This window comes from Meles meles, chromosome 4 (assembly GCF_922984935.1).
Source record: "Meles meles chromosome 4, mMelMel3.1 paternal haplotype, whole genome shotgun sequence".
NCBI classification, from domain to species: domain Eukaryota; kingdom Metazoa; phylum Chordata; class Mammalia; order Carnivora; family Mustelidae; genus Meles; species Meles meles.
In genome coordinates, this window is record NC_060069.1 from 67,508,802 (window position 1) to 67,519,301 (window position 10,500).

At 39.4% G+C, this 10,500-nt stretch overlaps 1 pseudogene; it reads left to right on the forward strand.

Moving 5' to 3' along the window:
- The first annotated feature begins 1,642 nt into the window (after positions 1 to 1,642).
- Positions 1,643 to 1,830, forward strand: LOC123940694 (annotated as a pseudogene).
- The last annotated feature ends 8,670 nt before the right edge of the window (positions 1,831 to 10,500 follow it).

Consider the following 10,500-nt stretch of genomic DNA (forward strand, 5'->3'; position numbering starts at 1 on the left):
CTCTAAGGCTCAGTTTCCTCCTCTATTAAATGGTGCTAAGAACACCACCTCCATAGTGTTGCTAGAATTAGGCAAGATAATCAATATAAGGCAGTTGGAACAGTATCTGGCACACTGAGGGCCTCACTTCCCACTTCCTTTTCCCTTGGCCCTCCAACGATACTGAACTTCTCTTAGTTCTATGTTCTCTAAGCCTTACACTCTGTCTGGAAGGCTCTTCCCATTGGTGTCTTCTTGAAAACCCTACTTTACTCTTCAAGTTTAATTCCCATGTTTCATGACTCATCCAGACAGTCTTCAACATCTCTCCCATCCTTCTACTGTTTCTAGGAACCCACCATTGTGATGCTCTTTACACAATAATGATTGGCCAGCATGTCCTTCTCTTCATACAACTCCTTGAGTGTGCCCAGCACAGAGCCTGGTATGTGGCGGGCATTCAATAAACAAATTACTGAATAGAAAAACAGACAAATACTGTTTTTCACCATGAAGTCCAGGTTTATGTTCAATAAAATAAGAAAATCTTCTGGAGGTATTAACAATCTAATGCAATCAATTAGAAAGGATCCAACTAATAAAATATAAAGTGCAGTCCCATTTCAGTTTTAATTAAACTCCAAAGCTTTAGAAATGACAATTCAAATATAATTAGACCCAGAAGATATTTTAGATCATTTCGTGACAGAAGGAGATTTGTGAGGTCAGTGGAAAGAGGCTGATACCATTACCCAACTTATATAAGAGAAATTCCACAGGATTCAAATTCATGTCCCAAACAGCAAATTATCATTTTTTGTTCATTTTTATCATTTTTTTTGCCACCTCATAAATATTCTGAATAATAAAGCACTAACAGCTTGGGTATATAAAAGCATACCATTAACTAGGTATTGTTTTCACACTAAACTAAGGGTCTATGGAAACAGTTATATCCCTTTTGTTGTTTCAAGGGGATATGCAGTTCTGGGGCAGTGTCTTTATAATGGAACTGGAGCTAAGAGCTAGGTCTGGAAACCAGCTTCTCTGGCCTATGCTGCTTTAATAGGCAAGATACCAGCAGACTGATAAGGGCAGAATATTTTCACATTTGCTAAATGAGAACCAGGGGAATATGCACTAACGAAAATTTTGTAAAGACACACTACAGAATGCCAGCCCTCAGGTAGCTTGCTGACCAGCCATTGTAAGGCTGGTCAGTGGTATCAGGGTAAAGGCTGGGTATCCCATAGGCCTCTGGGAAAATGCCCCACAGAGCAGAGGGAAAAGCAAAGCTTACTCTCAGGCAGGTCCCATAAGAATTTCTCACCTGTGGCTAGATCACTCAGGATGTCTTGGGGTTGGAGAAGACCTGTAATATGAAAAGCTCGTATAGATCACAGTTGCTATTGTAGACTCCGTCTGCAATGTCATAGTCAGAAGTGTGTGTGTGTGTGTTTACATGTGATAAGAACAGCATTACATATTCCTCAAGATGCAGGACAATCTGATACTTTTGAAAACATCAGTACTGGGAAGGCAGAGTATGTCCAGACTGACCCTCACAGAATCCAGTCTATAGGGCTTTTTCTGGCTGAGCCAAGGGGTAGCTGTGTGTGTTGTATATAGGCTGCAGAATCTGTGCTCTTGCAAGACTGAAATCATGGCAGGTCCAGAAATGAATGCCCAATTCCATTTTCCTGGTATTAAAAAATATATTTCAACACTTACACTCCCACAGGGAGAATGAATTGTGAACTGGCCACATGCAGAGGCATTGCTTTGATAGATTTATACTTCTAGTTAATGTCTAAAAAATCTCCAGCTGTGAAAGCCACATATGAACTTTAAACAGTCTGTACCTCATCTGTTAAGTTCCCATGTCTGGACAAGCTAATGTCAACTCACCATGTGATACTCAATTTGTATCATCATCATAAATGATGAACCTGGAAAGAAAAGAATCCAGTATACATTTCTCATCACTTCCCCACTAGGTTATCTCTAGGTTTTCTTGGAGTAGTGTTTATTCCCTAATCTGATATCTCCCTCCAGGTGGTGGGCACTCAGTGCAAGAAATTCTTCTACTGTCTATCTTCAGCCTCCTTGATTTCTCCCCAGAGAGGGGGGTCTACTCTCACTGGTGACTTTGGGAGGTAAAGAGAGCTCAGACCTTTCCTCTATCCTTATTCTAGGGAGTCAGAAAGCAAGGATTTTATTCTGATTCTTGGTTATAAGTTCTTCAGAAGGAGAGTTCCGTATGGGAGACTGGTGGCTTGTGATAGGTGGGTACGTCTGCCCGATTCTGGAGTACTGTATTAGAAACCTCATTCTACTTCACCTAAACCACATTCGCCAACCTACATTTGGTTCAGAACTGGGTTGGGGAAAGGGGTACACTTATGGGCTCCCTGGAATCTCAATAGGTTTGTAGACTCATTTGATATTACACATGATGTTACCACCTTGTCTTTGCCACAGCAGGACAAATGGCAGTATCTAATGAGTGGCCTCTGGTCCTTTGGGGAGAGGCCCAGTCATTAATGGATTTCCAAAATAAAAGCCTTCACCTACAGTGTTTGCCAATCTCTGTGGTGGGAATATCCACACCATGACTGCTAGCAAGCTACACTTGGGACATCATTGAACAGACTTTGGAGGAGATGTTCACAATCTACTCTCTCCAGTCAGTGAAGAGCCAACTCCGCAACCCCCTACACCCCTTTAGAGCCAGAGAACACATCCTTCCACAGGAGTAGATGCCTCTGGCACATGGCTGGATGCACACCTTTGAGATGGAATTCTTGTTTGATGATGGTTTGCAGCCCTAAGAACTGGCTCAACTGCAGAGGAAGGCCAAGCCTTTGTGTCATATTCAGTAGCAAGTCTACTGTCAGCTCAATACATAATTGAAGGAAACAAGATGAGAACAAGGCCACTGCAGGTGGCCACACCAGGAGCCAGCCCAGCACGGATTAGAAGGAATTTCTTTCTTCTTCTTTTTTTAATTCTATTTTATTTTTTCAGTGTTCCAAGATTCATTGTTTATACACCATACCCAGTGCTCCACGCAATACATGCCCTCCATAATACCCACCACCAGGCTCACCTAACCCCCCACTCCCCTCCCCTCCAAAACCCTCAGTTTATTTCTCAGAGTCCACAGTCTCTCATGGTTCATCTCCCTCTCCATTTTCCCCCAATTCACTTTTCTTTTTCTTCTCCTAATGTCCTCCATGTTATTCCTTATGCTTCACAAGTAAGTGAAACCATATGATAATTGACTTTCTCTGCTTGACTTATTTCACTCAACATAATCTTCCCCAATCCCATCCATGTTGATACAAAAGTTGGGTATTCATCCTATCTGATGGAGGCATAATACTCCATTGTATATATGGACCATATTTTCTTTATCCACTCACCTCTTTTTTTTTTCTTGCAATTTTAAAGATGTTTATTCAAAATATCCAGAAAAATTAGTCAACGTGATGGCGATCCATTTGCAAACTTCCACTGTTAAAAATCATTCTTTTTTTTTTTAATTTCTTTTCAGCATAACAGTGTTCATTGTTTTTGCACCACACCCAGTGCTCCATGCAACACGTACCCTCACTAATACCCACCACCTGGTTCCCCCAACCTCCCACCCCCAGCCCTTTCTAGATCCTCAGGTTGTTTTTCAGAGTCCATAGTCTCTCATGGTTCACCTCCCCTTCCAATTTCCCTCAATTCCCTTCTCCTCTCCATCTGCCAATGTCCTCCATGTTATTTGTTATGCTCCACAAATAAGTGAAACCATATGATAATTGACTCTCTCTGCTTGACTTATTTCACTCAGCATAATCTCTTCCAGTCCTGTCCATGTTGGTACAAAAGTTGGGTATTCATTTTTTCTGATAGAGGCATAATACTCCATAGTGTATATGGACCACATCTTCCTTATCCATTCGTCCATTGAAGGGCATCTTTGTTCTTTCCACAGTTTGGTGACCATGGCCATTGCTGCTATAAACATTGGGGTACAGATGGCCCTTCTTTTCACTACATCTGTATCTTTGGGGTAAATACCCAGTAGTGCAATTGCTGGTCATAGGGAAGCTCTATTTTTAATTTCTTGAGGAATCTCCACACTGTTCTCCAAAGTGGCTGCACCAACTTGCATCCCACCAACAGCATAAGAGGGTTCCCTTTTCTCCATATCCTTTCCAACACACCTTGTTTCCTTTCTTGCTAATTTTGGCCATTCTCACTGTGGTAAGGTGGTATCCCAATGTGGTTTTAATTTGAATCTCTCTGATGGCTAGTGATGATGAACATTTTTTTATGTGTCTGATAGCCATTTGTATGTCTTCATTGGAGGAGTATCTGTTCATATCTTCTGTTGATTTTTTGATATGATTATCTGTTTTGTGTGTGTTGAGTTTGAGAAGTTCTTTATAGATCCTGGATATCAACCTTTGTCTGTACTGTCATTTGCAAATATCTTCTCCCATTCCGTGGGTTGCCTCTTTGTTTTGTTGACTGTTTCCTTTGGTGTGCAGAAGCTTTTGATCTTGATGAAGTCCCAAAAGTTTATTTTCTCTTTTGTTTCCCTTGCTTTTGGAGACATATCTTGAAAGAAGTTGCTGTGACTGATATCCAAGAGGTTACTGCCTATGTTCTTCTCTAGGATTCTGATGGATTCCTGTCTCACGTTGAGATCTTTTATCCATTTCGAGTTTATCTTTGTGTACAGTGTAAGAGAATGGTCGAGTTTCATTCTTCTACATATAGCTGTCCTGTTTTCCCAGCACCATTTATTGAAGAGACTGTCTTTTTTCCACTGTATATTTTTTCCTGTTTTGTCAAAGATTATTTGACCATAGAGTTGAGGGTCCATATCTGGGCTCTCTACTCTGTTCCACTGGTCTATGTGTCTAGTTAGGTTGGAGAAAGCCATGGATGACCAAACGGAATTGATTAGGGCAGAACTGAAAGCCACCAGGGATGATGTTCACAAAGCTCTCAATGAGTTCCAATCTAATCTAAATTCTCTAAAAGCTAGGGTAACTGAGACAGAAGATAGAATTAGTGATCTGGAGGACAAACAGATAGAGAGAAAGGATCAGGAGGAAGCCTGGAACAAACAACTTATAAGCCACGAAAACAGAATCAGGGAAATAAATGATGCCATGAAACGTTCCAACATCAGAATTATTGGAATCCCTGAAGGGGAGGAGAAAGAAAGAAGTCTAGAAGATATAGTGGAACAGATTCTACATGAAAATTTTCCCAATCTCGCGAATGGAACCAGTGTTCATGTACTAGAGGCAGAATGGTCTCCCCCCCAAGATTATAGATTCTAAAAAAAATCAAGGCACCTGATAGTAAAATTGAAAAATCATAATTGTAGATACAATCTCTTGAAAGCAGCTAGGACAAAGAGGCTCCTTACCTACAAAGGAAAGCCCATCAGAATAACATCAGACCTGTCCACAGAGACATGGTAAGCCAGAAAGGGCTGGCAAGATATATTCAGGGTACTAAATGAGAAGAACATGCAGCCAAGAATACTTTATCCAGCAAGACTGACATTCAAAATGGATGGAGAGATAAAGAGTTTCCAAGACCAGCAAGGCTTAAAAGACTATGCAACCACCTAACCGACACTGCAAGAAATTTTAGGGGGGGGTCCTATAAAAGAGAAAAAATCCTAAAAATATCATTGAACAGAAATATAGAGACAGTCTACAGAAAGAAAGACTTCAAAGGTAACATGATGTCTATAAAAACGTATCTATCAATAATCACTCTCAATGTGAATGGCCTAAATGCGCCCATAAAACGACACAGGGTTGCAGATTGGATAAAACGACAGGACCCATCCATACGTTGTCTACAAGAGACCCATTTTGAACCTAAAGATACACCCAGAATGAAAGTGAAGGGATGGAGAAGCATCTTTCATGCCAATGGGCCTCAAAAGAAGGCCAGGGTAGCAATTCGCATATCAGATAAATTAGATTTTAAACTAAAGACTGTAGTCAGAGATACAGAAGGACACTACATAATTCTTAAAGGGACTATCCACCAAGATGATCTAACAATTGTAAATATCTATGCCCCCAATATGGGAGTGGCCAATTACATAAGAAAACTATCAATCAAAATAAAGAGTCATATTGATATGAATACATTAATAGTAGGAGATCTTAACATGCATCTCTCAGTAATAGACAGATCATCCAAACAGAAAATCAATAAAGAAACAAAAGCATTGAATGACACATTGGACCAGATGGACCTCATAGACATATACAGAACATTCCACCCTAAAACAACAGAATACTCATTCTTCTCAAGTGCACATGGAACCTTCTCCAGAATAGACCACATATTGGGTCACAAAGCAGGACTCAACTGATACCAAAAGACTGACATTATTCCCTGCATATTCTCAGATCACAATGCTTTGAAACTGGAGCTCAATCACAAGGAAAAGTTCAGAAGGAACTCAAACACCTGGAGGCTAAAGACCACCTTGCTTAAGAATGTTTGGATCAACCAGGAGATCAAAGAAGAACTTAAACAATTCATGGAAACTATCCATTCACCTCTTGAAGGGCATCTTGGCTCTTTCCATAGTTTAGCGATTGTGGCCATTGCAATTGCACTACTGGGTATCTACCCCAAAGATACAGATGTACATGTGGTGCTTCTTTTCACTGCATCTGTATCTTTGGGGTAAATACCCAGTAGTGCAATTGCAGGGTCATAGGGTAGCTCTATTTTTAATTTCTTAAGGAATTTCCACACTGTTTTTCAAAGTGGCTGCACCAACTTGCGTTCCCAGCAAGTGTTAAGAGGGTTCTCCTTTCTCCATATCCTCTCCAACACATGTTTACTGTCTTGTTGATTTTGGCCATTCTAACTTGTGTAAGGTGTTAATTTCAATGTGGTTTTGATTTTAATTTCCCTGATGGCTAATGATGATGAACATTTTTTCATGTGTCTGTTAGCCATTTGTATGTCTTCTTTGGAGAAGTGTCTGTTCATGTCTTCTGCCCATTTTTTGACCTGATTATCTGTTTTGTGTGTGTTGAGTTTGAGAAGTTCTTTATAGATCTTGGATATCAGCCCTTAGTCTGTAGTGTCATTTGTGAGTATCTTCTCCCATTCTGTGGGTTGCCTCTTTGTTTTGTTGACTGTTTGTTTTGCTGTGCAGAAACTTTTGATCTTGATGAAGTCCCAAAAGTTCATTTTCACTTTTGTTTCCTTTGCCTTTGGAGACATGTCTTGAAAGAAGCTGCTGTGGCCGATGTCGAAGAGGTTACTGCTTATGTTCTCCTCTAGGATTTTGATAGATTCCTGACTCAGGTTGAAGTCTTTTATCTATTTTGAGTTTATCTTTGTGTATGGTGTAAGAGAATGTTCAAATTTCATTGTTCTATACATAGCAGTCCAATTTTCCCAGGACCATTTATTGAAGAAACTGTCTTCTTCCCACTGGATATTTTTTCCTGCTTTGTCAAAGATTAGTTTACCATAAGTTGCAGTCCACATGTGGGCTCTCTTTTCCGTTCCAGTGGTCTATGTGTCTATTTTTGTGCCAATACCATGCTGTCTTGGTGATCACAACTTTATAGTAAAGCTTGGAATCAGGCAAAGTGATTCCCCCAGTTTTGTTTTTCTTTTTCAACATTTCCTTATCAGTTTGGGGTCTTTTCTGGTTCCACAGAGCAGAGGGAAAAGCTCTGCTCTTAGAATTGTTTGTTTCAGCACTTTGAAAAAGGCTGATGGAATTTTGAGTGGGATGTCATTGAAAGTATAGATTGCTCTGGGCAGTATAGATAGACATTTTAACAATGTTTATTCTTCCAATCCATGAACATAGAATGCTTTTCCATCTTTTTGTGTCTTCTACAATTTCTTTCATGAGTGTTCTGTAGTTTCTTGAGTACAGGTCCTTTACCTCTTTGGTTAGGTTTATTCCCAGGTATTTTATCGTTCTTGGTGCTATAGTAAATGGGATCTATTCTCTAATTTCCCTTTCTATATTTCCATTGTTAGTGTATAAGAAAGCAACTGACTTCTGTGCATTGATTTTGTGTCCTGCCACATTACTGAATTGCTGTATGAGTTCTAGTAGTTTGGGGGTGGAGTCTTTTGGGTTTTCCATATAAAGTATCATGTCATCTGCCAAGAGAGAGAGTTTGATTTCTTCTTTGCCAGTTTGAATACCTTTTATTCTTTTTATTGTCTTATTGCTGTTGCTAGGACTTCTAGTACTATGTTGAACAACAGTGGCGAGAGTGGGCATCCTTGTTGTGTTCCTGATCTCAAAGAGAAGGCTGTCAGTTTTTCCCCATTGAGAATGATATTCGCTGTGGGTTTTTCATAGATGGGTTTTATGAAGTTGAGGACTGTTCCCTCTATCCCTATACTTTGAAGAGTTTTAATAAGGAACAGATGCCATATTTTTGTCAAATGCTGTTTCTGCATCAATTGAGAGGAAAATGTGGTTCTTCTTCTTCTCTTATTGGTTTGTTCTATCACATTGATTGATTTGCAAATATTGAACCACACTTGCATCCCAGGGATAAGTCCCACCTGGTCATGGTGGATAATCTTTTTAATGTACTGTTGGATCCTATTAGCTAGGATCTTGTTGAGAATCTTGGCATCCATATTCATCAAGGATATTGGTCTGAAATTCTCCTTTTTGATGGGGTCTTTGCCTGGTTTGGGGATCAGGGTAATGTTGGCTTCCTAGAAAGAGTCTGGAAGTTTTCCTTCTGTTTCTATTTTTTGAAACAGTTTCCAGAAAATAGGTATTATTTCTTCTTTGAATGTTTGGTAGAATTCCCAGGGGATCCATCAGGTTCTGGACTCTTGGTTTTGAGGAGGTTTTTGATCACTACTTCAGTCTCGTTACTAGATACTGGTCTGTTCAGTTGTCAATTTCTTCCTGATTCGGTCTTGGAAGTTTATAGGTTTCCAGGAATGCATCCATTTCTTCTAAGTTGCTTAACTTATTGGTATATAACTGTTAATAATTTCTGATGATTGTTTCTATTTCTTTGGTGTTAGTTGTGATCTCTCCTGTTTCATTCATAATTTTATTAATTTGGGTCCTCTCTCTTTTCTTTTGGATTAATTTGGTCAGTGGTTTATTGATCTTACTAATTCTTTCAAAGAAGCAGCTTCTAGTTTTGTTGATGTGTTCTGCTGTATCTCTAGTTTCTAACTCATTGATCTCTGCTCTAATCTTAATTATTTCCCTTCTTGTGCGTGGTGTTGGCTTAATTTGTTGTTGATTTTCCAGTTCTTTAAGGTGTGAAGAGAGTTGGTGTATTCAGGATTTTTCAGGTTTTTTTTGAGTGAGGCTCGGATGGCTATGTATTTCTCCCTTAGGACTGCCTTTGTCATATTCCATATGTTTTGGACCAATATGTCTTCATTCTCATTGGTTTCCATGAATTGTTTAAGTTCTTCTTTGATTTCCTGGTTGATACAAACATTCTTGAGCAGGGTGGTCTTTAGCTTCCAAGTGTTTGTATTCCTTCCAAACTTTTTCTTGTGGTTGAGTTCCAGTTTCAAAGCACTGCTGTCTGAGAATATGCAGGGAATAATCTCAATCTTTTGGTATCAGTTGAGCCCGGCTTTGTGATCCAGGATGTGGTCTATTCTGGAGAAAGTTCCATGTGCACTTGAGAAGAATGAGTATTCTGTTGTTTATATATTCTGTATTTATCTGTGAGGTCCATTTGAAACAATGTGTCATTCAAAGTTCTTGTTTCTTTTTTGATTTTCTGCCTAGATGATCTGTCTATTACGGAGAGTAGCATGTTAAGATCCCCTACAATTAATGTATTCATATCAATATGATTCTTTATTTAGATTAACAGTTGGCTTATGCAGTTGGCTGCTCCCATGTTGGGGGCATAAATATTTACAATTGTTAGATTGTCTTGGTGGATGGACACTTTAAGAATGATGTAGTGTCCTTCTGTATCCCTGACTACAGTCTTTAGTTTAAAATCTAATTTATCTGATATGAGAATTGCTACCCCAGCTTTCTTTTGAGGCCTGTTGGCATGAAAGATGGTTCTCCATCCTTTCACTTTCAGTCTGGGTGTATCTTAGGTTCCAAATGTCTCTTGTGGACAGCATATGGACAGGTCCTGTCATTTTATCTAGTCTGCAACCCTGTGCCATTTTATGGGAGCATTTAGGCTGTTCATGTTGAGAGTAGTTATTGAAAGATAAGTTTTTATTGACATCATGTTGTTTGTGAAGTCCTTGTTTCTATAGATTGTCTCTGTAAATTTCTATTCTATGTCACTCTTGGGTTCTTTCTTCTTTTATAGAACCTCCCTTAATATGTCTTGTAGTGACAGCTTGGTGGTCACATACTCTTTTAAACCTTGCCAGTGTTGGAAGCTTTTTATCTCTCCATCCATTCTGAATATCAGGTTTTCTGGATAAAGTATTCTTGGCTGCATATTCTTCTCATTTAGTGCCCTGAATATGTCTTGC